Source organism: Camelus ferus, chromosome 15 (genome assembly GCF_009834535.1).
Source record: "Camelus ferus isolate YT-003-E chromosome 15, BCGSAC_Cfer_1.0, whole genome shotgun sequence".
Lineage (NCBI taxonomy): Eukaryota > Metazoa > Chordata > Mammalia > Artiodactyla > Camelidae > Camelus > Camelus ferus.
In genome coordinates this window covers 48,491,895-48,519,482 of record NC_045710.1, presented here as the reverse complement: position 1 = coordinate 48,519,482, position 27,588 = coordinate 48,491,895, and the positions used below count along the sequence as shown (strand labels likewise).

At 38.1% G+C, this 27,588-nt stretch overlaps 1 long non-coding RNA gene across 3 annotated transcripts in view; it reads right to left on the bottom strand.

Annotated features, from left to right (window-relative positions):
* Positions 1 to 27,588, bottom strand: part of LOC116669013 — a 456,094-nt gene that overhangs the window by 332,687 nt on the left and 95,819 nt on the right. The window contains exons 12-13 of one of the 3 annotated variants that reach the window (XR_004326385.1): positions 18,350 to 18,646; positions 16,870 to 17,656 (exon numbers count right to left, since the gene is read on the bottom strand). The exons of the other annotated variants lie outside the window; for them this stretch is intronic. This is a non-coding gene — a long non-coding RNA (uncharacterized LOC116669013). Of the gene's footprint in view, positions 1 to 16,869; positions 17,657 to 18,349; positions 18,647 to 27,588 lie in introns of those variants that run through there. 3 annotated transcript variants of the gene reach the window in all.

Below are 27,588 nucleotides of genomic sequence, written 5' to 3'. Positions count from 1 at the left end.
CAGAGATGACCCGCGCCCTCCCCAGCAGCTGCGGCCACTGACGACAGAAACGACAGAGATTCACGGCAGCCAGGAGCCACGGCCACTACCACACTGTCAGCCTTACGCCTTGTCACAACACTTAAGTTACACCCACCAACCACGACAGACACAAAACAGACATGCAAGGTACAGAGAGACCCCTGAAACGTGTGGAAAGGAGCGCAGACACTGGACCATGATAAAAGCCTAACCCTGTGAGGAGTGTCAGAGGGGCCAAACCAGAGAAACCCCTCCTTGGTATCTCACCAGCTCCTGGACTTTGGTCCGTGGGGAGAAGGAGAAGGTGAGGTTTGGTCAGCTTGTTATCCAGGGGTAACGCAGAAAATGGCACGCGCATGATGCAGAGGAATCGGCCGGGGCTTTGGTGTCCAAGGGACCTGGGCTCAAATCCGGAGGCTTCCGTGTCCTGGCTATGGAACCTTGATGAGTCACATACGCCTTGCTCAAGCCTCCCTCGTTTCACAAAGAGAAAAGTAGTAATTTCCTGTTAGACTTCTGGCAAAAAAATTAAATGAGATAAAATATAAATCATGACACAGAGATTTCTAAATATGTTCATTTTCTTCCCTCCTCTCGTACATCACAGAAGGGTAAAAACTGCTATTTTCTGCTCAGAAATCTCCTGGCGATGGAAGCTCAGAAAGGCCAGGTGAAAACTAAGCCGTCTCCAGGGAATTTGAAGGGTGACGCAGATTGCCTGTGGAGACGTCACCAGGGAAAGTGAGTGGGTCACAGAAGAAAATGTGCTGAAGTACTCAGAAATGCCCTTTCCAGCTTTGATTATTTCAGATTCCTAGCAGGGTTTAAGCACCCATGGGCAACGCAGTACAGCACAGAGGGAACTTCCAACACCAGCAAGCTTTAAATCCACACCCTCCCCTAAATGGAAAACTGCACTCGACACTGTCAGATGCAGAAGTTTGTATGTAGATTAAACTGTTTGAAAACTGTGACCTTGTCTTTACCTCTAAAGATTCTATCATCTTTCAAATCCAAGCTCCATTATCAGGTGCACAGGTCCAAGTGGCAGAAAACCCAACTTAAACTGGCTTAAGCTAAAAAAAAAAAAAGAAAAAAAAAAATATATATATATGGTTTGGGTGGCTGAGGGGTCTAATTCACCTTCGGTTCCAAGCTGGTGGAGAATTTAAATGATGTCAGCAGGACCCAGCTCTCTCTGCTGAGCCTCCCTGTGTTGGCTACATGCAAGGATCTGGCATGGTGGGCCACAGCAACTTCTTGCTCCCTTTGCCCAAAAATCCAGTTCAATAGGAGAAAGAAACCATTTCCAGGATGGCACAAAAAGAGTATTTGGAGTCCAGATTGGAGTTTTGTACTTACTAGCAAAGCCAGCTCGAGCCAGGTGAGTGTACTGGGAGCATCAGCATGGCTCGGAGTACGTGATCCCCCTGGGAATAAAGTCAGCACCACGTGGGCATGTGGGCTGGGAGTGAAGAGGCACGGTAACCTCAGAGTAAGCTGGAGTACAGCCCGTACATAAAAGTAGCATGGATACCACACAGAAAAATCAGCCGGCGTCTGCTGTTGCATCCCAGCCCCAGAGAACAACGACCTTACATCCTTTATACGTTTCCTAATTTTCTTTGTGTCACTCCTATAGTGCCTATCACCTGCAACCTGGTATTTTAGGTTAATACTTTGTGCCTCGAGGGCAGAGACTATTTTAAATGCCTTTGTCTCCATCAATATCATCTTTCACAGGACTTTGACCAGAGTGGGTCAATTAAGGGAATTTAACAGAAATGAATGAATTTAACATACACAAGCATTGGACATGAATAATTAAAGTCGAAAGTTGAAATAGCTGACCTGTAGAAGCAATCAAGAGGAAACAATGTTAGAATTATTCGGTTTCTGGAGGAGTGGAAGAAAAGGAAGTTGGGGGCTCTTTATTCAAAAATCGCTGTCAGAAATCCCCAACTTCCTGAAGGAATTTATTAAAGAGATTGAGGGGACACATGGCTCGAAACCACCAAAAATCCTCCATGGAAAAGAAGGCTGAACATTCCGCCCAGTCAAGCCCTCAAGATAAATAACTAAAGAAAAATATTTCAAAAGGTGAAGGAAGCAGGTGAATTAATTGGAGTGGAGAGGATGAGGAGCAGGCAAAGGCTCTGAAACAAAGAAACTAAAACCAAAAAAAAAAAAAAAATGGTTTTCCAGTAACTCTATCAGGAATTTGGGAGAAAAAGTTCAGATAAGAGAGAAATTTACTCTCAAAATTACCCAGTCTGTTTGCTGGATTAGAACTGGTCACCATCAAATCCCATCTGGAAGAAGTCCTCACAGCTACACGAGACAGAAAAGTTGATCAAGTCTCTTAAAGATGATCACACTCTTTTTTAATTAACTTCTGGGTCTCCTGGGTCGTGGAGTGTTGATTGCTTCTATTTTATTAGTGGTCACCAATTTTACGTCGTCAGGACTGCACAGTACACAAACAGGTATAAGAAATTCGTTACAGCCCTATTGTTGAGAAAAATATTTCAACTGAGAATATCCTTTTGAGAGAAAAAATCTCAGTGTGTCTTGGGATCAGAAGAATATTTGATAACACAGAACAAGAGATGGCCAAACTCTGGCCAGTGGGCCAAATTCAACTTGATATCTTTTTCTATAGAGTTTTCTTGGCCTACAGCCATGTCCCTTCACTTACTGCTATCTATCAGCTGCTTCCAGTGTCTACATGGGCAGAGCTGAGTAGTTGCAATAAGGATCATATGGTCCAAAACACTTAAACTATTTATCATCCAGCCCTTTACAGAAAGAGCCTGTTGATCCCGGCCGTGGAAGAAAAAGAATACCAGCCCACCGAAAACAAGGGTGTTTTTTCAACCATTTCTCAAAGAATCAGCCATGTTAACACCAAGATGGCGGCAAGATAGTTTGCCATCATCAATGATGACTTATGGACTGTGGGGAGAGAAGCAAAAGAGAGAGAAAGAATGGAGCAGGTCTGGTTGCTGGGAAGAAGGCTCACTGAGGAACCAAGATGGGGCGCGATACAGGAGGGGGAGATGCATGTCAGGCCTCCCTGGAGAAAGAGGGAGAGAGAGAGAGCAGCAATTAGCAGAAAAGCATCCATGCCTTTGTCTGCCTCAAAGTGTTTCTCTTGCCTGCTACTGCGGCACATTTGAATGTTTTATTTCTTCGACCCTCCAAGCATTACCAAACAGTTATTATCTGAGCTTCTAACAAACAATTATTCCAGCTCCTAATTTATATTTCAATCATTTTAACTACTGATCTTATGATCACATCCAGGCTCTGATCACATTAGTGTCTATTAACTATGCAGCAACCAATAAAATCTGCATGAGAGACTTATTTCATATATACTCCCTTCGCACAATTTATTAAAATAATGTAGACTATTAACGTTTAAACTAAATGTAATATATATATTTAATATAAAAATTCTCATTACTGTGATTAATAAAATTTTTAGTGTAAGCTGATATTTAGTTAGAGGAAATGAACAAGTTAAGCCAACTGAACTATTTCAGTTACATTAATTTAATTAAATATGACTTTTACATTACGTGGGATTAGGTCCATACCACGGATAATTCTAACATATTCAAAGAGTCAAAAAGTTGAATTCCACTATCAAAGTTACCATCAAATCACCAAAGGTCATTCTAGATAAAGCACAGTGACTGCTCTCACTGAAAACTCCTTGCTTTTCTAAGTATGCCGTGAGGAATTACAGAACTTGAAAAGTAACACAGTAGCACCACACTGTTTTCCTCTTTCAAAAGTCTCATCATTCAGGTTTTTACTTTTGAAGTGCACTAGGCCCGTGCGTGTGTGTGTGTGTGTGTGTGTGAGAGAGAGAGATGCAGAGACACAGACACAGAAAGAAGGACAGAAACAGATCTCATGCTGGTTCTTTGAATTATCTCCATTTATATGGAAACATACCCCAGAATGATTTCTTGAAGTATTTACTGGCTAAACTCCACCTTCTCCCGTCTGGACTCTCCCAGAACCACTTCGGTCTGGGCTTATGTAACTGCCCTGATACTTTCTAACTTTGCAAACTTGGCAAATAAGTACTTCAGCCCAGTGTCTCTGTCAGTAAAATGGGGATGGGAGGTTGTGAGGATTAAATGAGATGGGTAGGAAAAAGTCCAGCCTATAATGGCTACCCCTGGGAACTGCGTGTCTGCGCTGCTGCCTCAGAAAATGTTATGATTTATTACTTCTTCTCTTCAAGTGTAATCTCATGGGCAGTGTGGCTGGATTATTTTCCACATTCCAAAACTCTTTTCTAGATTGCCATGGCCATGATCCCATTTCACTTCTCTCTTTTGCTCTCTTCATTTTTTTTTTTTTTTAACTTCGTCTTCTGTGCAGGTGCATTTCATTGACACCTAAGTTGTTCCATGACCATTTGGGGCTAAAAGGTGGGAGAGGGGAGTGAGTAGAGCACTAGCACGGGGTCTGGTGGGTCTATGTTTGAGCGCCAGTTGACTTGCTACATGACTTTGGGTAAGTGCTTAGTCTTTTTAAGCCTTGACTCCCATCAGTGCCAAATGGGGATGGTCAATCATAATATCTACTTACAGGGGGAGAGTGAATGCTGAATAATTACTGCAAAGAGTGATTTGAATTGTATCTGGCTCATATTAAGAGCTTAATAATAATAATAATATCAATAGTAATGGGAACCATGATTCCTAGAACAAAATCACCACTTTTCCGGAGGCTGGATCATGCATTGGTGATGAGTTCTGAACTTGAGGAGACCCAGAAACATCTGTGCAACTAGCAGAGTATTGGACACTGTGAAGATTCAACTTCCTACATGGAAGAGAGGGTTTTTTCTATATCATCCCAAGCAAAGTCGCCGGTGCCCTCTCCTCTGGCTCTAGTGGTTTATTTAAGAGTCTCCTTGATCATAGTGGAAGCTTCCAGTTTAGCTAGAAATATAGTCCCTTTCAGAGAGCAAGATAAAAGCAACAAGAAGAAAACTTGCCCCTAAAATCTCCCACTCTCAGAAATGCACCAACAGCCCTGATTGTTGATAATCTGGTTTCATACCCAAGGCAAGATGCTTCTGCCTCTGCAGCTCAGAAGGGACAAGGATGGTGTGAAAACAAAATGCTGACTTTCAGGTGGAAGATCGGCCCTCATGGTTGTAATTCTGAACCCAGGAGAAGAACCAGAACCCAGCCAGAGTTATCACCCAGTCTCCTTAATAAATGTGGACAGGAAAATGTCAAGAAAGGTGCTGGCTAATAGGCCTGAACAGATATTCCCACACTAAACCTATCACAATCAGGTGGACGTATTTAGAAAGGATAGTCAGGCCATAATGGGAAGCGATTATTAAATGCACTGCAGTGAACTTCTGGAGACAGGGAAGAGCCGGTGGCTGCCACTCTATGTCGTTCTCTGAAAGGCCTTTGATCACCTCACCACTCTGTCCCTCCCCCTCATTCAGCAAGAATCTGGACTGAAGACAGCATTGTTCAGGTGGAGCTCTTAGGCCTGCCCAGACCTCCCCTCCCTTCCTGCAACAAACTAGTTAATAGGACTTGTGTCATCACTCTTGTCAATTTCCCCTGCCCCATGACCCTTACTTTATTTCAAAGTTACATTAGAAAACTCCCCATCCAGTCTAGGAATCCATGTTTCTTTGGCAATTCCATTATGAGTTGTTTAGGGGCCCATGACATGGAGTCAGTCTCCCTGGTTTGAACTCTGGACCCGACACCTATTAGCTGGGCAATATGACTTCAACTTTCTGGGCTCATCTGTGAAATGGGGCTAATTAGCACAAGCTTCATTGTGGGGTGGTGTACAAACCAAATGACTCACAAAAGTTAAAGGCAAGTTATTTAAGCAAATGCTTTTCACATCATAAGTGCTCAGTAAATTTTTAGCAGTCATTGTCTCCATCATAATAATTATCATTATTCGTGGGGTTATCCTTTGCATCTGAGATACCATAGTTCTCTGAATTTTGGAGCAGATATCATTTAAGGTCTTCTTAGACAGGTACACAACATGGGATGGTGGCTGAAGCATTAGATTGGCTTAAGATACCTGACTCCTTGTAAACTGTACACAAGTAAGTTCTAATTACAAGGGAACTCAAAGACCATTTTATCCAGCTGTAGAATAAGGATGAGGAATTAGGTCCATTGAATCATGTTTCAAGGCCTGACATCTCTTCCTTGGTCCTCTCTGTACTCAAGCACACGTTTTCCGACTAGGGTGGAGAATGTGATCTGTGCACATGATCTGGAATCACTGTGGTTCACTCCCACCTCATTATGACTGTGCATTAACTGTTGGAGCAGTCAAGACATAAACCCCACCAAGCTAATCAGAGCCTTCCACCAGCACCCAAAGAAGCAAGCACCTTGGTTTCACTCTCTCACTCAGAATTTTGTCCTCCTGTCCTTCATGGTCACACTACTAGCCGGTGTCCCCAAGATGCCACATAGGACATCTAGTTATTTTGCAAGAGAAGTGTTACATCAATCAGAAAAAGAGAGATACACTTTAACAGTAAATACAAAGCAAAAGAAGGGAAAAATCTGTCCAGTGAAAATCAGACTATTCTTCAAGCCAATTCTATTTTATGAATGTACCATGATTTTCAAAGGTTGACAAACCTCATTGCCTGGGTCTAGTTATTCCACCTGCCAAGCTAAAGACCATAAGGAGCTTGGAACCATAAGGAACAAAATGAATCAAGACCTAAAAGATATCACCAAATACCATCTTCATGGAATCAGCCTTGCCCAGAAAGAAGCCCAACCCACGTCTTTACCAAACTTAACCAAACGTAGGCAAATAACTCAATCTCGGTAGCTTAGCTCCAGAGAACTTCTTTTTATCAAAATCCATACAGACCCAAACACCATAACATGATTAGGATCTGCTTTTAAGTAGGTAATACATGGTTTTGTTTCATTAATGAAAGAGCCCTGTGTTGTCTGAAACAATAAAAAGAGACATTAACTTGGTCTGGGTTGCTGCTTGAGCCTGAATTTTGAAAAGCTGTGTCTCTTAATTTCACCCTGAGTTTAAAATATGGCACACCTGGACAATCTGGTTCTCTCCAGGGAATGTACTAACTCTGGATTGTTTTATGCATTTGAAGTCTACCATATGGAGCAACTGTGTCATTAAGATGGGTGTTAAAAAGATTTGTTCGCTCAGCTAGATTTAGACAGATAATAATACTTGGCACTTACATAGTAACTTTCACCTGTCCATCTCAAAGTAAGCAATTTGTAAACACATATTGTTACAAACTCTTTATAAAACAGACCTATAGTAACTTTTTTTCTCTGTAGAAGACAGTTCCTGTACCATGCAAGAAGTCCACACCAAGATAAGAAATGGTACAAAAATAGTGACAGCAACAAAGCCGTCCACGAATATTAACTACAGACTGTCTTAAACAGGAACCACAATCTGTCCTCTCCCGGCAGAGAAAGAGGGGCCCACATGTATGGCAAGTATTTGTTTTCTTTTGTCTAACGTGGGCTCCATCAAAACAAAATTTCACAATAATCAGAAATACTGTTACTCAAATTAACTGTGAATGAAATTGGCTGAAACCTCACCACCGCTTTCACTTCAGTAATTCAATGTTCTGACATTATATTAATATGTTGTAAGAATTAATAGGATTCCCCATAGTTGTCATACTGTTTGTGTATCTTTTGGTTTATTTCTTAATAGGTCAGAACTCAGAGGTATAGAAGAGCGTTCACTGTGCCTTCCAAATAACTAGCATTCCTCCTGGATTTAAATATGTGTGAAACTTGGTCAAAATACAATCTCTCTGAATTTTATATAGCTTTTCAGCCAAAAAAAAAAAAAGAAAAGAAAAGTCCTATGTCATTTTGGCAAATCAGTTACGAAAGTACATTTTGCTAGCTTTTTTGTTTTTTTCAGCTACTCCCCTACCCCTCCTGGTAGCAGGGGACACATCTGACTGTGTCTTGCACAGCACTGAGTGTGCGGGATGCTGTTTTAAGCCGTCTGATCAGAAACTTTACACCTGTCTCTATTGCTTTTCTGCTGTGTGGATACAGGGACTTCTGTGAGGCTTGCCACCAGTTGGGAGATGACATGCAGCTCTTTTCTAGTCTTAAATCCTACAAAAATAACTGGAATTTCTTCCATTTATCTACTTCCTATTCATATACGCATCAGTATTAGCAGGAGAGTGGGTAGAAATGAGAACTTCTAAATTGTAAGAGATTGAGATGCACAGAAGCAGCTGGCAAGACAAATGAAAACAGACTGTCAAAAAAGTGGAAGCCTGATAAAAATAAAGGGGGGGGGGCATAACATTCAAGAAGTGATACAGTTTTCCATCGCTGCTGAGAGGTCACAAAAGGTAACTTCTAAAAAGGTAACCGTTGGATTTAGCTACATGGAGGTCATTGTTGACCTTAACAACAGCAGATTCAATGAAGCACTGAGGGCAGAAACTAGGGTGGAAATGATCGAAGAATAAATGGGAAAAACTGGGCAACGATGGTAGACCAAGGACACGTGCCTAATTTAGCTGTCATCTGAAATTCCACCGCAATAATAGGGAAGATACTGGTGAAAAAGGGTGCTGAATCAGACAACAGCATGTAAAATTATCAATGCATTGTTCTAAAAAATCTCATTCCTGTGGATTTGTATTACAGATCAATCCGCACATGTAAGGAAATTATCCATTGTGATATTATTTATAATAGCAAAAGATTAGAAACCATCTAAATGCCTAGAATAAGCAACTGTTGAATAAAGTACCCACAAAGAATACCATCAGTTGTGAAAATTATAAAGACGGCCTCTATGTGCCTCTTAGAAAAGACCGTCAACGCAAAAGCAAGGGACAAAAATTTTGGTAGGAGAAAGGGAGACAGAAAAACAGCATATCCACATGTATTTGCTGAGTTTTGAATTTTTTTAAAAAGTAGCACTGAAATTAAAAATTAGAAGGGGAGAAAAGGGATAGGTTGGATGAGGAATGAGTGAAAGTGAGATTCTCATTTAAACAGTTTTTGACTTTTCAAACTTGGTATTATATATTTTTGAGTAATGTAATTGTATCATCTCTCAAAAAATAAAAAATATATAAACCGCTGGTTGGGGGTAAAGAGACTAAAAAGAGCGTAACTTTCACTACTGCAATTAAAAAAAAAAAACCAGAAAAATCACTAGTTTACAACTTCTCTCAAAGCCATTAGAGAGTTGTAGTCACAGCGCTATCAAGTCTGAAATCTAAAGAGAGACAGGTGGCTGCAGGGAGTGACAGGATGCAAGCCCTGCTTACCTGGGGCAGGCACAGATACAGGTAAGGAACAATCAGCTGGGGTTGTTAGCACATTTGTGAAGAATGCTTGTAGGCTGACAAGAGGCTGTAGAGCCATTTCGGGCATATGAGAGGCAAAAGGTGCCCATTTCCATACATAAAACTATTTACTTCAGTCTCTGGTATTCTACACATGATTTCCAGATTTCAACAAAAAAATTATGAGACATGAAAAAAAGCAGTAAAAAATCATTAAGAGACCATACAATCAACAAAACCACACTCAGATATAGAACAGATGTTAGAAATGTCAAAGAATTTAAAATAACCATGATAACTATATTAAAATCTCTAACGGAAAAAAACAAGAAAGATCAGGTGGATAATTTCAACATGGAGGAAAATATTAAAAAACGAAATGAAAATGCCATTAATTAGAATACAGTTACAGAATTTTTTAAATGCCTTCAAAGAGATCTTCAAGTAAATTTGACAGAACTGAAGAAAGAATCAGTGACCTTGAAGATAGATCAACAGAAATTATTCAAAATGAAACACAAACAGAAAAAACTGTTAAAATGAAAGAACAGACTATCCAAGAACTGTGGAACAATAACAAACAACCTAATGTGTGTATAATTGGAATCTCGAAATGCTGAAAGATTCATTGCTTTTACCATGAGACTGGGAAAAAGGAAAGAATGCCCTCTCTTAACACTGCTGTTCAATATTATATTGGTATCCTTATCCTGTGCAATAAAGCAAGAAAAAGAAATGAAATTCATACAGACTGGAAAGGGAAAAATAAAACGCTCTCTATTCACAGACTACAAGCTCATATACATGAAAAATGCCAAAGAATCTATTTAAAAGCTCCTAGGTATGATAATTGAGTTTATCAGAAAAGTTGCATGATACTAGGTCAATAAGCAAAAATAAATTGTATTTATATATTCTAGCAATGAGCAATTGGAATACAAATTTTAAAAAATACCTATTACAGTGGATATAAAAAATGAAATTCTAAATATAAATCTAATAAAACATATTCGGAATCTGTCTTCTGAAAGCTATAAAACACTGATGAAAAAATCAAATAAGACTTAAATAAATGGAAAGCTATATCATGTTAATGGTTAGAAGACTTGATAATGATAAGGCAAGCACCAATTCTCCTAAAATTGATCTATAGTTTCAATGCTTTGTAGTTTTTGCTCACAAGTTTCTTGTGCAATACCGAAGTGTAGTGCAATTTGCCTCTCTATTAACAACAAAATATGAAAAAAGCATCTAAATACATTCCATAGGTTTACTGCCATTTATCTTGATTATAGTTTCTCAAGATGTTATTTACTCAGCTTCATCAGCCTTTTCAAATTCATTATTAGGATCATCAGGCAGTAATGTACTACCTGCCACACCCTCCGTGGTTTCCAGGGGTTCTAAACATCGCTGTTTTGCTCATTGAGGAATTCTCTTCAGCAGTTGTTGGGACATTTATGTTCCAAGTGTGTTTACATCATTTAATTTTTTAAAGGCAAATAAAATATAACATGTCAATGCCAAATTCTAGAATTATTAGTTCTTTGATATTACCAAGGAACCCACTGTGGAAGGAAACAGAACTAAAAATGGGAATGTTTGTAAATAGACATTTGAGTATAATTATAGCAGAAAGTTGAACAGATATATGGGAAACATTTTGTATGTGTATAATCAAATTTAAATACACTAGATCTCGGGGGACAAACTCATGTTCTCAAAATTCCAGCCATGCAAACCTTCTGGGTCCCACAAGGAAATCACCCTTCTAGCTTGTTATATCAGGAGACGGAGCACCAGCCCACTGGACCTATGTCATAGTTGTATGGCCTCCCTCAAAGGAATCCTCAGTTCTCTATGATGGATCTGCAGCACTACTGTAATGAGTGGATAATGCCAAAGTACTAAATTTTGCAGTTATTCCCTGTGCATAAGTGTCCTATTTTCTGTGCTTTTATGAAGAATTCAAAATTGTGTGACGTGGAAAATGGAATTCTGCTAATTTTTCTGTATATGCAAAACCACTTTTACTCCCCCAATTTTTTTCTCTCAGATCTTTACATAAGGTAGATGCTCCTGGAAACACTGCCATGTTTGTCCTGTAGCATTCATTACATGGACACCCAGCCCTCTTTACTCAGCATACCACCTAATCTCCAGGAGCACTTAGGTCAACATGAGAAGCAAAGCAATGCACCATGCTTTAGTGGCAACTGCCAGTTCAACCACATCATTAAGATGCCCTAGTAAGTCATGACTAAATATCTGAAATTAGCAAACCAACAAATTTCTATGAAATATCCTATAAATTTATTTGCCTTTCAAAGTGAGACAGGAATAAAACTACCCCTAAAAACCACACATTGGTTGAGGCAAACATTACTTCCAATATATTATAACAGATTTAACTTCTCATTTCATTATATGTAAAATTTACATCAGAAGTAAAGAACTGAAAAGAAATATTAAATTCTAGTTAATTGTATTCATGTTGAAATATTTAGGATATGTAATATCTGTAATTTACTTTGAAATGCAATAAATATATGATGACTGAATGGACAAAAAATACTTGACAACCAAGCTTTGTTAAATGATAACGTTTTATTCTGTTATTTATTTATTCTTCAGCTAATACCACACTATCTTGTTTATCTTAGCTTTACATTAAATTCTTCTTCTTCAAGATTATCTTCACTGTTTTCAGCCCTTTGCTTCAACTATAAATTTTAGAATCACTTTGTCAATTTCTACAACAGTTTCTCTAAGATTTTGATTGGGATTGAATTGAATCTGTGGATTGATTTGGGGGGAATTAACTTTAATATGTGAACATATTCTGTTCCTCTATTTATTTATCTCTTTAATATCTCTCAACAATGTTCTGAAGCTTTTCATATAGAAATATTGAATCTCGTTTTGGTATATTTTCTTTTAGGTATTGGGAAATTTTTAATTCTAAAAATTTTTATTTTATTTTATTTTTGTTAGTATATTAGCCCCCTCTTATCCGTGAGGGATCTGTTCCAAGACCCCCAGTGTATGCCTGAAACCACAGATAGTACCAAACCCTGCACCTACAACTCTTTTTCCTATTCATACATACCTACAATAAAGTTTAATTTATAAATTAAGCACAATAAGAGATTAGCAACAGTAATAATAAAATAAAACAATTATAACAATATACTGTAACAAAGGTTGCATGTATGTGGTCTCTCTTTGTCAAAATATCTTATTTTACAAATTTAATGCCTTTTTCATCTTAACTAAGCACTGAACCATATACTGTGGCCGTAACTTTAGCGGTTTGAGATGTGACGGCAAAAGTAGCATGAATTTCTTTTTCCTTCTTCACAGTTTCACAGGTAGCAAATTCATTCTTACCATAGATCTTAGCAACCTCAGCATGTGATTTTTTTTCTTGTTAAGTTGGGAACTTTCACATTTGCAACATTTGCACTTAAAGGAAACACTTAACAGCTTCTCTTTAGCATATCCGAATTGCCAGCATCACTACTTTTGCACTTGGGGGCCACTATTAGGTAAAATAAGGGTTACCTGAACACAAGCATCAGATACCTTGACAGTCAATCTGATAACCCAGAGGGCTACTGACTAACGGGCAGAATACGCTAGACAAAAGGATGATTCATCCCGGGCAGGACTGTACGCGATTTCATCACACTGCGCAGAACATTGCACAATTTAAAACTTAAGAACTGTTTATTTCTTATTGCATTTAGTATTTTCAAACCATGGTTAAGAGTGGGTAACCGAGGCCAGGGAAAGTGAAGCTGTAGATGAGGAGGACCACTGTAGTACACAAAAATACAATAAAAAAATGCCAGGGATCCTTCGAGAGAAGCTTAATTCTAGAACTGGAGCAAGAAACATACAAGATGAACCTAGAGCAACTAAGAGTGCCAAAAAGTAAGAAAGTGGGGGGAAAAAGCAACATGGATGAGTTTGTTAAAAGACACAGGAGCCAACCGAAAGAGCTCCCAAAGCTGGGACAGATGGAAAGTAAAGCAGTATTCGACTGACACCTAAGTTCAATCAAATACTCGTAAGTCCATACTGATATCAACATAGAGTAGATAAATAAGCAAATGAAGGGGAAAAGACAAGTCTCTCGTGCAGAAGAATTAAAAATAATTTTGGTAGGACCCAGTCCTCAACAAAGGGGAGCATAAACTTCCAGTGTTTTAAGTGTGGGCTACCTGTTGTGAACTTCATCCAAAGACACAGAAGTGAGAGTGGGGGTAACCTTACACTGAGTGATGTTTTTCAAATGTCAAACCAACATGTGAATAAACTCTACTTGTTTGTGATGTATTATCCTTTTTATAAGTCACTGGATTAAATTTTCTAAAGATTTTTTTATGATTTTTGTATCTAGGTTCATGAGAGAAGTTGACCTGTAATTTACCTCTCATATTATTTGTCAGGATTTGATATCAAGATATTACTGATCCCGTAAATTAATTTGTGAATTGTTTCCTCTTTTCCTATTCTTTAAAAATGCATGTGTAATAATTGGCATTATTTCTTCTTTAAACTTGTAGAAGGATTGGTCAGTGAAACCATCTAGGTCAAAATATTTCCCTGTGCTAAGATTTAAATTACAGATTCATTAGTATTAGTATATCTAGGACTATTTATATTTTCTATTTCATCTTTTGTCAGGTTGGGTATATTCTGCATTTTTTGTGATTAATTTTATTCCAAATCTTCAACCTTATTGTCATGAAGGAGCTCTATGTCTTCTATGTTATGGATAGCTAAGAACCTGTAATGATGTCTTATTTTAACTCCTGATGTTGGTTATTTACAACTGCCCTCTTTTTTTATTCATCATACTTGCTAAGAGTTTATCAATTATGAGGTTTTTTTTATTTTTAAGATCCAGTTTGTGGTTGCCATGTAACATTTCTAAAATCTAGTTGACCATTCCAAAGAAATATATCCTTTCCCACATCCAGTATCATGGACTTCCCAAGTATTTATATTCAAAAGAGCATTAGAGTTTTAAAAAACACTAAAAAATGAAACAAAATCAAATAAAACCCCCTTTTTAACACTGAGCACTTATATAGAGAGCAATGGAAGGCATTATGATAAGGAATAAAGACAGACAGACAGAAGCTAGTGTGCTTTGATGCAAGAAGTGATGATAACTAGTAAAAATGCTTTCCTGTAGGTTGTCCAGTGGTCCCTCTGTGCTTCACTTGATATGAGATAGTCTGGTCAGGGAAGTACAAAAATGATGAAGTTCTCATCCCCTGAAGGCAATCAGTAAACTCTGGTAGGGATGATGAGGGACACCCATAAAGTTCCCTGGAAGATCTTAAGAATAGAAAGTTCTCTAACTGGTCTATCTGTGTGGAACCTGGGAGTACTGGATTGAAATAGATGACTTCTTAAGGCTTCCTCTCATTTGATTCATTCTTAATACTGAGAATAGAATCTGACTTATAATATTGAGATTTTTTGGATTTATTTAAACACATGTACATTGAATTTCAGTAGTGAAACTACCTTGAAAAATTCAAAATTCTATTAATGGATTATGCCCTGTTAGACAAACATATCAAAATGCTATTTTAAAAAAAGCTCACTGAACATGCTTAGCAGGAATTGGAACTTTTAGTATGTCTTGCATAACCAACATATTTAAAAGCATATATACATATGTACATATATATGCATATATACACATATATATATGCCCATATGTCCTTCTGTTAAAAACAAAAAACCAGTGTTGCTTAGGAATACTTATTTCCTGATAAAGCTACTCACTGACTTCTCTGCCAGATAAATGCAGCTTATAAATTGACACATTTCAGTCCATCTGTATGTACAGCATGTCCCACATCACAATGATAACACAGGCATCTTAACTCTAAATGAGACAAAACAAACATAAAATTCGCACTGGTGGGAACCCACTGCCACTCAATTTGTGTTGGGTTTAACACCTTCTTATTTAATATATCCTTCCACATAAACAGTTTTATATTAACCCCTGATAAGGTGCCTTCCAACAATTCAATGTTGAGCTGTTTAAAAGCACTAATTAGCAGCTTTAATACAGAAGGGAACATATGTATCAGAAAAATCCTGCAAACCCAGAATACCCTTTGGGCTCTGCCATTTGTGTGTGAAATAACTCAATAAAAATATATACTATATTGTTAATCACAAGACCTTCCAGGAATATAATCTATCACAGAAGAAATATAAACTGTATCTTTATAAACAAAAGAAGAAAAATGATAACTTCCATTTAAGCTGAGCACGGGAATCATCACAATGAGCAGATGCATTTATAAAACTAAGCACACTTCATAATAATGATAAAAAAATATTACAACTGTATATACATCCAATTGACATATACACATTACATTCAATTTTAGCACAACTGGCAACACATTTATTAACACTTCATTTATTTCTATCACTTCCAACAGTACCAAAGCCATATATACTTACCTATTAACTTTAACAGAAAATAAAATAAATAATCTTTTAGTACTTTACAGTATTTTAAAAATACAGAAACATTTGATTTTCAAAGGATTCCAGGAACACATTTTTCTACAATCTGGAATGTTCACATAACCTAATTATTTCTTTTTAAGTAACATTAAAATAACCAGCTATTTATAACTTCAAGGGATGTTTTTTCTTTTCTCCAACTTTCCACATACCTTGATCAGATAGTTCTAGTTAATATTTCTAGTACATGTAAATAATTACATCCTGAGTGCTTTAAAATTACACTAATTCCTACACCATTAAGGAAGGAAAATGTTTCTAGTTTTTGATGCATTATAAGTGGGAGATATTAATTTCTAGATGAAATTATGCATAAGCAGGAGAAAGCTTTGTACTGAGATAATATTTAAACACAAAATGTTAAGTATCTCAGGAATTACAGATGATTAAAGGCAAATAGGACAACACAACCATATTGTATTTGGATTGTGGGACCCGCTCCCATCTCTGCAATTTTCTACTCCCCAAAGTGAAAAGCATCTTTATATTTTAATATTGTTGAGCTGTCATGATAGTTGGTTTGAACAGTAGCAAACACTCAAAACCAAAGAAATGGCATATTTCAGTAAATATGTATATGCTATGTCATTTAAATGAATTATAAACAGTAGAATAACCTTTTTTGTTTTTATTTGCTAATATTTTGTCATTTGCACAAAACTGCCAGAAAGCAATGTCATTTCTAAAGCAAGTTTTGAAAACTTGAAGGAAATTAATTCATATCAAGTTACACATATTATTTACTAGTATAGTACTAATCACACTTTCCTATTTGGGGTAAATAGCTTTTTAAAACTATACTGCGATGATGGAATTGCCCCTTTTTAAGTAGAAATTTCCACACAATAGGTAATTTCAATTCTTTCCAGCTTTATCGCACTAGTAGAAACAGATTTCACCAAAGACTTCACATATTTGCTATGAATGTATTTTAATGTATTTTCTCCCAAGGAATAAAGCTGGCTGACACACAGGTTTGTTTATCCCCTCATGTCTGGGTGTTTTATGACATAGAGTAATGAGTGTCTTACAGTGCGCTTAATGTACTCAGCATAGAGTATTTCAGGAAGTACACTGAGCACTCCGTTTGGGGGGGCTGCTACCATGACACTGGCGAGCCGTTTTACATCGATGACTGGGAGTATGCTCAAAGTCAGTCAAGCCTTTTCGAGACAGATTCTCTGTTCCTGGTGAATATGGAGCCATTCCTCTTTCACCATTTGTGGCAGGTGATACTGTCTCTTAGTAAACCCGTATCTGTCCACCATGATGGAGCTGGGGAAAGGCTGTAAGTGTTCAAGACAGGATAAAAGAGAAGACTGCCAGTTCAGCACAGGGCCTGCGATGTTAAATTACATAATTAGTTTCCTAGGACTGCTATAACAAAGGGCCACAGAGAAAACTACTGTCTCACAGCTCTGGAGGCCAGAAGTCCAGAACAGTCCATAGGGTCCTGCTCCCTCTGCAATCTGTAGGGTAGACTCTTTCCTTGTCTCTTCCTCGCTTCTGGTGGTGGCCGTCAATACTCGGCCTTCCTTGGCTTGCAGCAATGTAACTCCAGTCTCAACCTCTGAAGTCATAGAGTGGCTTCCCGTGTGTGTCTTCACATCACCCTCTTATAAGGACACTGGCCATATTGGATTAAGAGCCCACTCTACACCAGCAATGGCCTCATCTTTCTTAGTTACATCTTCAACAGCCCTATTTCCAAAGAAAGTCGCATTCTGAGGCCCTTTCAAGACACAATTCAACCCACAGTGATGATTAATCAATAGCAGATGTAAACCTAAATTGGTAGACTCAGGACTAAATTGCCAGCTAGGACGTTTTTATGGATTTTCCCCTCTTCTTGGAGGAGTTCCATGGCCTGGAATTGGCATCATAGAGGGAGGAACTTTTCTCCTTTAGATGCCAACCAGGTGGAAGAAAAAAGAATAAAGTGGAGAAGTTGGACCATGGTATATCTACAAATATTTAATATATAATGACTATCTTGTTGGAGGAATTCAGATGTACTGTCAGACAGAAAAAATAGGGAAAGAAACTCCCTCTCTCTTGCCACTGTTAAAGACTTAATTCTAAAAATATTTGGAGTATTACTCCATCAGTCCACTAGGAGTGCCCTGCTTTCTGTCAACTCTACACTGGGGGGGAGGTGGGGTCACTAATCTCCAGCCATTGACATCCTCCAATTCACCAATGGAGAAACTACCATTTTTTCAGAAATAGTAAAAGAAAAGAAAAAACAAACAAACAAACAAACAAACAAACAAAAAAACCCAACCATTTTTAAATAGTAAAAACAAAAAAGAAGCTACCATTTTAAAAAATTATTTTAAAAAAATGAAGAAAGGTTTCAAAAACAATGAGTGTGGGGGAGTAGATTTGCATTACCTCCCACTTCAGCCTTTGTCTTCAAAGTCCTTTCTGCAGAGTATTAAATGGTGTTTGGCTTTTTCCCTGTTTTGTTTTCCTCTTTTTGGAGGGGAGGAGAAGTCAATGAGATTTCTGAAAAGGCTCAGAACAGAGAGGTCACTTTTGAACAAATGACATGGACAGCAAGATAAATTTACATTTTTCAGGCCTCGTGGAAAACAACGCCAGCTTTGTCTAGGATTCACTGAGAAGTCATTGAAGGTAAGCGACGGCTGCCCACTGGTCAGGATGGAGTAAAACCCGGAGAAACACGAGCTGAGGAGAGTTGATGTGTAACTGTGGGTAGATCATCCCCAACTTCCCACAAAGGCCTTTCATTTCCATCTGGAAAGAGTATATGATAACCCAGACAGGCCATCCCCTCCGTCACCAAGCAAAACTCTTGACATTTGCCTAATTATATTTTCTCATCATCCGTCATTTCTTGAAGCCTCGGCTTCATTCACATGCCAGGTATTTCCGAAATTAATCATGTCATTGAAAGCGGCATCTTTTCATGTAAATGGATTTTATTATCTGGATCAGAAAGCCCCCCCCTTTGAGCAATGAAAGCCATTTGTAGGGAGAGTGTCTGAAATCTGACATGCTGCCTTCCCAAGAAAGATTCTTCATGCTGACCTCCCAGCAAGCAGCAAGCATCCGTCACTGCGAGCTTGTGAGTGAGTGAGTGAGTGGGTGAGAGTGTGTGTGTGTATGTGTGTGTGTGCAGCTAAGAGCCTGGGGCTGGCTGCATGCTAATTTGCCCCATTGTTTCAGGGTGACTGCCTTTCCAGTATTTAGGAACAAAGCCTTTTTGCATAAGCCCCTACGTACAATTATTTTATCTTTACTTGGAAGCCCATCATCTCATCTTCATTGCAACTGTATTGGAGGACGTGCCAGAGCTCCTTTGTCCCCTTGTAAGGCTGCAGATTACAGACAGGGTTTAGCAGGATACCAGGACACTCCTCTTTCATTTGAAGGCATTTTACAAATGCTTGAGCACCCTGGACTGCATCAACACATCAACACGTGGCTTTGCTCAGCCTCTCTGAATTCAGAAAGGGGAGGACGAAAATCCCTCTAAGAGCTCCATCAAGTTCCATCAAATTCAATTTTCAGGTGTACAATGTTTGGTCCATAAAGGATGGGGACATGAAGAATAGAAAGCAAGAAATTCCCCACCCACCAAGGTGTGACAGGGTCTCTAAAAGGGTTACGTAGCTTCACAGCACTGGCTGGGATGTTATCTAATTAGCAAGTAGGAGTGCCTAATGATAAGCCAAGTCCAGAGTCAAGTAACACACTGCCAGTGAGCTACCACCCGGTCTCATGTGTATAAGGACACGTGGGGAAAGTTCTTTCTACATCTCAGACTCACTTATCTTTTGTTCTGTGCTTTAACAACTCGGTGTTAATGACAGGGTATTTTTCCTCTGGGAGGAGTACAGAAGAGTACTATTAATTACCTGCCACCCTCCCTCTTTTGTGGAAATAAAATTAATGTTGTGACATAAACTGACAAAAACCAGGAAATTAAAAGTTAAGGCTGAGACTCCTTGGTGATATTTTTCCTTTTTTTGGTCATTGCAAAATGAATATAGTGAGGAAAATTTGTTGGAGGAAAGACTTGATCACGGAGTTCATCAGGAAAGAGGGGGAAAAAAATTGTTAAAAATCTCTTTTGCTCTCTTCAATGCCAGCTGAGAGCTGGTTCTAAGAGTACCCCACTTTCTCTTACCTACATCCTTTCCCTAAACCTGAAGACCTTCGTAAATCAAGGGAGAACAAAAACCTCCTCTTGGTTGTCTTCAAAACAGCTAAGTAATACTTTTTTCATTCTTTTAAACAGACACACACTCAAGAAAATCAAGTGTCCTAAATCACAATTGGTAGAAAGTGCAGATGGTCTGGGAATTTGGAAAGAGAATTTTGGAGCGTTCCATCATCAACCAAAGTCCTACAGGAAAAACAAATACAAAAATCAACTTTTGAGAGGCCGTATTTAAGAAAGACCTCAACCCCTCCATTCTTTCATAGCGTTTGAAGATTAGCCAAAAGGGAGAAAAGGGAGTGTAAATTCAAGGAATGAAGCTCTCGGCTGTAGGCCAGAAACTCTGCACATTCATCTTCCCCCCTTTGCTGAGAAGAATGTTTCTGGAGAAGTTCCAAGAGGGGCCGGTATTTCTAAGGACTTTCCTGAACTTTACCTTCCTCTTTGCATCTGCCTTCAGTGGTGTCAATCTTGGGTGGCTCTCATCTTTTAGTTTCACTGTTACAAATACAAATGGCTTATTCTGGTGCATAGGAATGCCCTATTTTGTCGTCTTTTCTATTTGGATATATCACTTCCATTCCTTTTTTTTAATTGAAGTATAGCTGCTTTACAATGTTGTGATGTTGTGTTAGTTTCTGGCAAACAGCATAGTGATTCAGTTATACATACGTATCTTCTTTTTCAGATTCCTTTCCATTATAGGTTATCACAAGAGACTGAATACAGGTCCTGTTCTATACAGTAGGTCCTTGTTGTTTTACCTATTTTCCACTCTGTCTTACTTTGCCAAACACCACCACCTCTTGGGTCACTCATGATTTCCACAACTATCTGCATGTAACATATCAGGAAGTTGTTAAATTTCATATGGAATTGTTAAACACAATTATTAGATTATAAGTTTCTTGAAGGCAGGCTTCCCAAATACAATGACAATTCTTGATGAAATCAAAAGGCCATACATCTCAAAAATGTTCTCCTAGAACAGTCTACTCAAGCAATAGAAATAAAAGCAAGAATAAACAAATGGGACCTAATGAAACTTACAAGCTTCTGCACAGCAAAGGAAACCAGAAGTAAAACAAAAAGACAACCTATGGAATGGGAAAAAATTTTTGCAAATGAAACCGACAAAGGCATGATCTCCCAAATATATAAGCAACTCATGTGACTTAATAAGAAAAAAATAAACAACCCAATCCAAAAATGGGCAGAAGACCTAAACAAGCAATTCGCCAAGGAAGACATACAAATGATCAATAGGCACATGAAAAAATGCTCAATATCACTAATTATCAGAGGAATGAGAATCAAAACTACAATGAGGTATCACCTCACACCAGTCAGAATGGCCATCATTCAAAAATCCACAAATGACAAATGCTGGAGAGGCTGTGGAGAAAGGGGAACCCTCCTATGCTGCTGGTGGGAATGCAGTTTAGTGCAGCCACTGTGGAAAACAGTATGGAGATTCCTCAAAAGACTAGGAATAGACTTACCATATGACCCAGGAATCCCGCTCCTGGGCTTGTATCCAGAAGGAACCCTACTTCAAAATGACACCTGCACCCCAATGTTCATAGCAGCACTATTTACAATAGCCAAGACATGGAAACAGCCTAAATGTCCATCAACAGGTGACTGGATAAAGAAGATATGGTATATTTATACAATGGAATACTACTCAGCCATAAAAACCGACAACATAACGCCATTTGCAGCAACATGGATGCTCCTGGAGAATGTCATTCTAAGTGAAGTAAGCCAGAAAGACAAAGAAAAATACCATATGAGATCACTCATATGTGGAATCTACAAAAAACAAACAAACGAACAAACAAAACAGAAATACAAAACAGAAATAGACTCATAGACATAGAATACAAACTTGTGGTTGCCAAGGGGGCAGGGGGTGGGAAGAGATAGACTGGGATTTCAAAATTATAGAATAGATAAACAAGATTATACTGTATAGCACAGGGAAATATATACAAGATCTTATGGTAGCTCACAGAGGAAAAAATGTGACAATGAATATATGTATGTTCATGTATAACTGAAAAATTGTGCTCTACACTGGAATTTGACACAACATTGTAAAATGATTATAAATCAATAAAAAATGTTAAAAAAAAAAGGCCAACACCATGGTCTGACAAAAGATACTTTTCTGATGGATGAATTTATCCATAAAAAAAAAAAATCAAATCAATGTAACATGGTATCCTGGATGGGAACCTTAGAACAGCATAAGCACATTATATAAAAACTAAAGAAACCTGAGTACAGTGTGAAATTGGCTCTAAAAACCTTGAAAACACATAATCCCTGTACATTATATATAATACTGAACCTGGTAATTCTTAAAAAAATGCTTAAAAAATTTTCTGTCAAAGTGAGTATCAGTTATTAATGGGAAATCAAGTGACATGTCCACAAAAGACCATCCTTATGCACTAACCAATTGTTTTTATCTATTTCTTAGAACAAAACGAACTAAAAATTTGACTCTTATTCCCTGACGACCCAGATGAAGATATACAGCCAGGGATCCAGTCAGGTCTCAAACCCTAGCAAATGATGAATTAGTTTTTTTTAATTTGCTTCCATTTGTTAGACTCAAACCGAAGATGGACGGGCAACAGAAGTAGTGTTTTTATAGACTTGGCATAGTTAGGAAGTTTGGGAGTTGGCAACATCCTGGAAAAAGAGATGTAGGAGGGCCCATGCCAGCAGGTGCAAATCATCTAAAGGTAGTTATTAAGGGGGTGCTGCCTGCTGGGAAATCAAGAAGACAGAAAGCGAAGAAGAGTTTTGCTCTGATATCAGTCATCAGGGATTCCAAAATTGTTCTGATTTGAAGTTCTGTTTCTAGGCCGAGTTTTTTTCAGGGAGACGGGGTCTGCAAATATCAGGGCTTTCCCTCTCTCTCCTGATGCTTTGGAAAAGTAGAAAATGTTTCCTGCAACGTGAAGTCAAGACATTAGGAATCAGGGCTGTAGATCCTACCCATGGTAGCTGGGGCTGAGGGCTTTTCCGTGCCATAGTCCTTGTCTTTGAAGAGCATTCAGAGGACAGATTACAAAACCTCTCAGTTAAATGTCATTGGGGAACTTGACATCTCAGAGCTAAAAGCCTATATAATCACTTTGGGCCCCTATTTCTAACCTGTAAAGTTCTCCAACTCTTTTTTTTTTTCAATTAGAAGAAAACTGAATTATTGTTCTTTAGAAAAGCAATGATATTCCTACAGAATTTGGCAAGCTGCAAGAATCACGCTGGGGAGTCTTCTAAGATGGTGCCAAGACTGATGCAAAAGGCATCTGTCTTGCTTCTCAATCAACCTAAAACCAGTGAATCTGTAGTTTCATAATCCATCTTAATTTCAAATGAATGACAGCTTCAGAGCCTGGGAGGAGACATGGGTTGCTTTGCTTCTTTCCTAAATTGGAGTAGTCAAAGCAGTCTTGAAAACAATTTTGCAATTTATCCCAACCCCTCCCCCAAATTTTTTCAAGTTTCAGCCCTGATTGCCACTTGAGTAAATGAAATAGTTTGTCTACCTCTGAAGAAACAGTCCATATATTACAGTCTGGACACCTACATAATGGCAATGGGCCCGCTTCTGAAATACCTCCTATCGGGGCAAACTTGGGAATAGGCATGATTTTATAGCTTAATGGTCCATATTTTCTGCTGCACATTTCTTTAAAAGAACTGCAGAGGAAAACCATGCAATTTAGTTATTGGAATAGTCTAGCTCTATGGTAGGAGGCATTGCTTTACATAATAGACATGATGCTAGAATGTGTATTTAAGTCCTTCCCCTTTTTTAAGCTTTTAGTAAAGTTGGTCTTGATTTTTCGTTGAATTTTATTGAATTTCATTGTAGCTGTTCATTCGAGTAATCTTTCTTTGTTACAGTTACCAAATACTTGAGGATTAATTCAAGATAGTTAATTCATCAAACATTAAACTGTATGTATGCAGGACTGTGCTGAGAATTAGCCAAGGGCTGGCCTTGGAGAAGATACACTCCAGAGGGTGAGCTGTAAAATCACACACACACACACATTTTTTTTTTTATAAAAGCTGTATTTCTTCATCAGAGCAGCCTAGCACGGTGGTTCAGGGTATGGTTCCCAGAGCCAAACCACCTGTGTTTTAGGACTTACTCTGTCACTAACTAGCTGTAAGACTTTGGCTAAAAGAGTGGGCCTCATTTGCTTTCAAATATATAATGGACATAATAACAGAACCTAAAATTTTATTCAGAAAGAACAGTGACTGGGACCTAATGGACACTGAGTAAACATTAGCTAATATTGTTTCCTAATCTGTAAATAGTAATAATAATAGTACCTTCTCCATAAGGTGGTTGAGAACATCAAACTGACTTTAGGCATTTAAAGATTTTTGAAGCCGTCATTACGATAATCAGCGTTAGAGATGTACTATGAAAATGCTATCAGGAACCGGGAGGCTGAAGGTTGATTTAAACCTAGCTTCCTGGAAAGGCACTGGAAAGGAAGTGAAGTGCAAAGGCCTCTAAAGGACGAGCAGGATTTTGACAGGCAAAGAAAGAGGAGGGGTTTTCTGGCAAAGTCAGTACAAACAGCTTGAGCAAAGTTCCTGAAAGAGAATACGGCACCGGGGGTCAGAGAGTAAGGGGTGAACGTGGAGGGCTGTGGGGGAAGGCACAGGAGAGGAACTGGAAACTTAGTCTGGAAAAGTGTATTTATACCATGTTACTGAAGGCTTTCAGCAGACTGCATAAATGGATGAATAAACAAACAAATCAACAAATGGGCTTCATCCCTATATACATTTTGAAGCCCGTGGAGTTTCTTTTTTTAATGAGAAGAATCATGTGATGGAATCCATCTTAGATAACATCAGTGGCAAGATGGGAAGTAAATCAGAGAGAAAACGTGTAGAAGCAGGAAGTCGAACTACAGCAACAGTGTAGTTAAGAGATTAGTCAGTCAACAAACAAGAGAGAAATAAAAAAGAGATTAGCAAGGAACCCGCAGATCAATAAAACATGTTAGGATCTTATTTGGAGTCTAATTGGAAAATACTTTAAAAAACATTTGACATTTATAAGGCAACTGTAAATATGAGTACCGACTAGATATTTGATAAATTAAGAAGTTATTGCTATTTTTAGGAATGAGTATAGTATCATGTGGTTTTGTTTTTTTTAAAAGAATCCTTATCCCATATAGAAACATATTGAAATGTTTATGGATAAAATTATATAATACCTGAGAGTTGCTTCCAAGGTAGTTTGGGATGTGGACATAGGGCAGGACTGATTTGAGGGTCTGGATAACAGGTTATGTGGGGTTTATTACATTCTTCTGTGTACTTCTGTGTAAGTCCAAATTCTCCATAATAAAAGTTTGAAAGAGAAATAGAGAGAATACTCTTGCAGTGGGACCAGAAAAGAAGGCATGGATTTCAGAGCCATGGCAGAGGTAGAAATCCACGATGCTGGCAGCTATTTGGAAGAAGAGATGGAGAGTCCGGATTCAAATTTAATCCCAGATTTCTAGCTTCAGTGACTAGATGGATGATAATGACCATGACCAAGAAAACAATAATGTGATCTCACTTAAGAAAGTTCTTTATAGTTTACAAAATGCTCTTGAGTTTGCTATTTTATTTAATCCTCAGAATAGCCCTATGACATAATACTTGCATTTGGCAGATAAAGAACTTGAAGTCCATGAATTTAAAAAGTTCAACTGGGAGGCAGATTTTAGGGTGGAAAGCAGTGAATGGAGATGGGGCCACATTAGGAATTTCAGATTCTAACGGGCCCTCAAGACACATTTGCCTTTGCGGACCATGTCCTCTGAAGAGAAATATTAAATTATATTTTATGACTGGGTTGGTACAAAGAATATCCTAATGTTACATATTAAGACATTTTCTTTGACCTATAAGCCCACTTTTTGTTCTAATTTTTAAAGAAATTAAGACATTTTTTTGTGGGCCCCTAAAAGTATTGTGGCTCTCGGCATTATATATAATAGACAGCTGGCCTTGAATGGAGAATGAAGGACTTCAGGGATCTCTCCATGGGAAAATTTACATTTCCTGGAGTCATCCCCACCAATGGCTCATAACCTGACAATGAAAACTTAGGCAAACTTGAGGAGCAGTCTTTAAATTTTTTTAAATTTTGTAATTGTTTTAAAATTGAAGTATAGTTGATATATAATATTATAAGTTACAGGTGAACTGTATAGTGATTCAATTTTTAAAGATTATACTCCATTTATAGTTATTATAAAGTATTTGGCTATATTCTCTGTATTGTACGATATCTCCTTGTAGTTTATTTTATGCATAATCATTTGTACCTCTTAATTCCCTACTTCTTTATTGCCCCTCCCCATTTCCCTCTCCCCGCTGGTCACCACTAGTCTGGCTCCCTAGATCTGTGAATCTGTTTCTTTTTTGTTTTATTCACTAGTTTGTTTAATTTAAAAAAAAAAAAATTGCTTCCAACATGGAGACAACCAGAATGAGAAGATTCCATTGAACTGCTGGCTTGACAGTTCCAAATGTCAAGTTCTGCTGCCCTACACGAGATCAGCTTTGCTATGTTGCTTTTATTTCAGTTGTTTTCTTTTAAATGATAAAATGATTATTCTAGTTATGAGTTAGTACATGCAAGGTGAGCATCACCCCTGCCCCTCCATTCTTCACATTAGCTGAGTACCCTAAGGTGCAGCATGATGTCCCTAGCGAATCGGCCATCTGAGTGGTCTTGAACCCCAAGACAACTGAAGTCAACCCACAAGTCTTCCCACCAAGAGTGGCAAGAATCCAGATCGTGTTATCTGGGAGCTGCTCCTTGGGGAATGAAAGCATGAGGGAAAACAGAGCAGACCTGGCTCACACTGAAATTGGCTTTCCAAGAATATGCTGACATTTCTGGAAGGTCGAAACAGGCAAGATCCAAGCTGGAAAAACCATCAACCTATGTAGTTGATCATTTGTAAGCTTTCATGTCTTTGCTTTGCTCAGTGTAGAAATGTATTCCACTTGAGTAGCTTGAAACAATAAAACTAAAAATGGCGGTGGGGGTAGGTGGTGGAATAGAGGCTACAGAGATGAGTCTGAATAGAATATCCTAATATACACACAAACACCAGAAAAACGAAACTACGACAAAAACAAAAAAAAACCTCCTCAAAACTAATGCCTATATTGGGAAGTAAAAATTTATAAAAGAGAGGCAAACATAAAACAAGAAATTGTTTACTTGTTTGTTTGCCTTTATAAAACCCATTTGGGAGAGCCATCCATATATATACATCAGTTATCTGGCTTGTCCCAGTTACACTGATGTTAGAGATGTCCTTTGTCAGAAATTAATGTGTGTAATAAAGTTTTACATTTTTCATATGTTTTGAAGTATATGAGC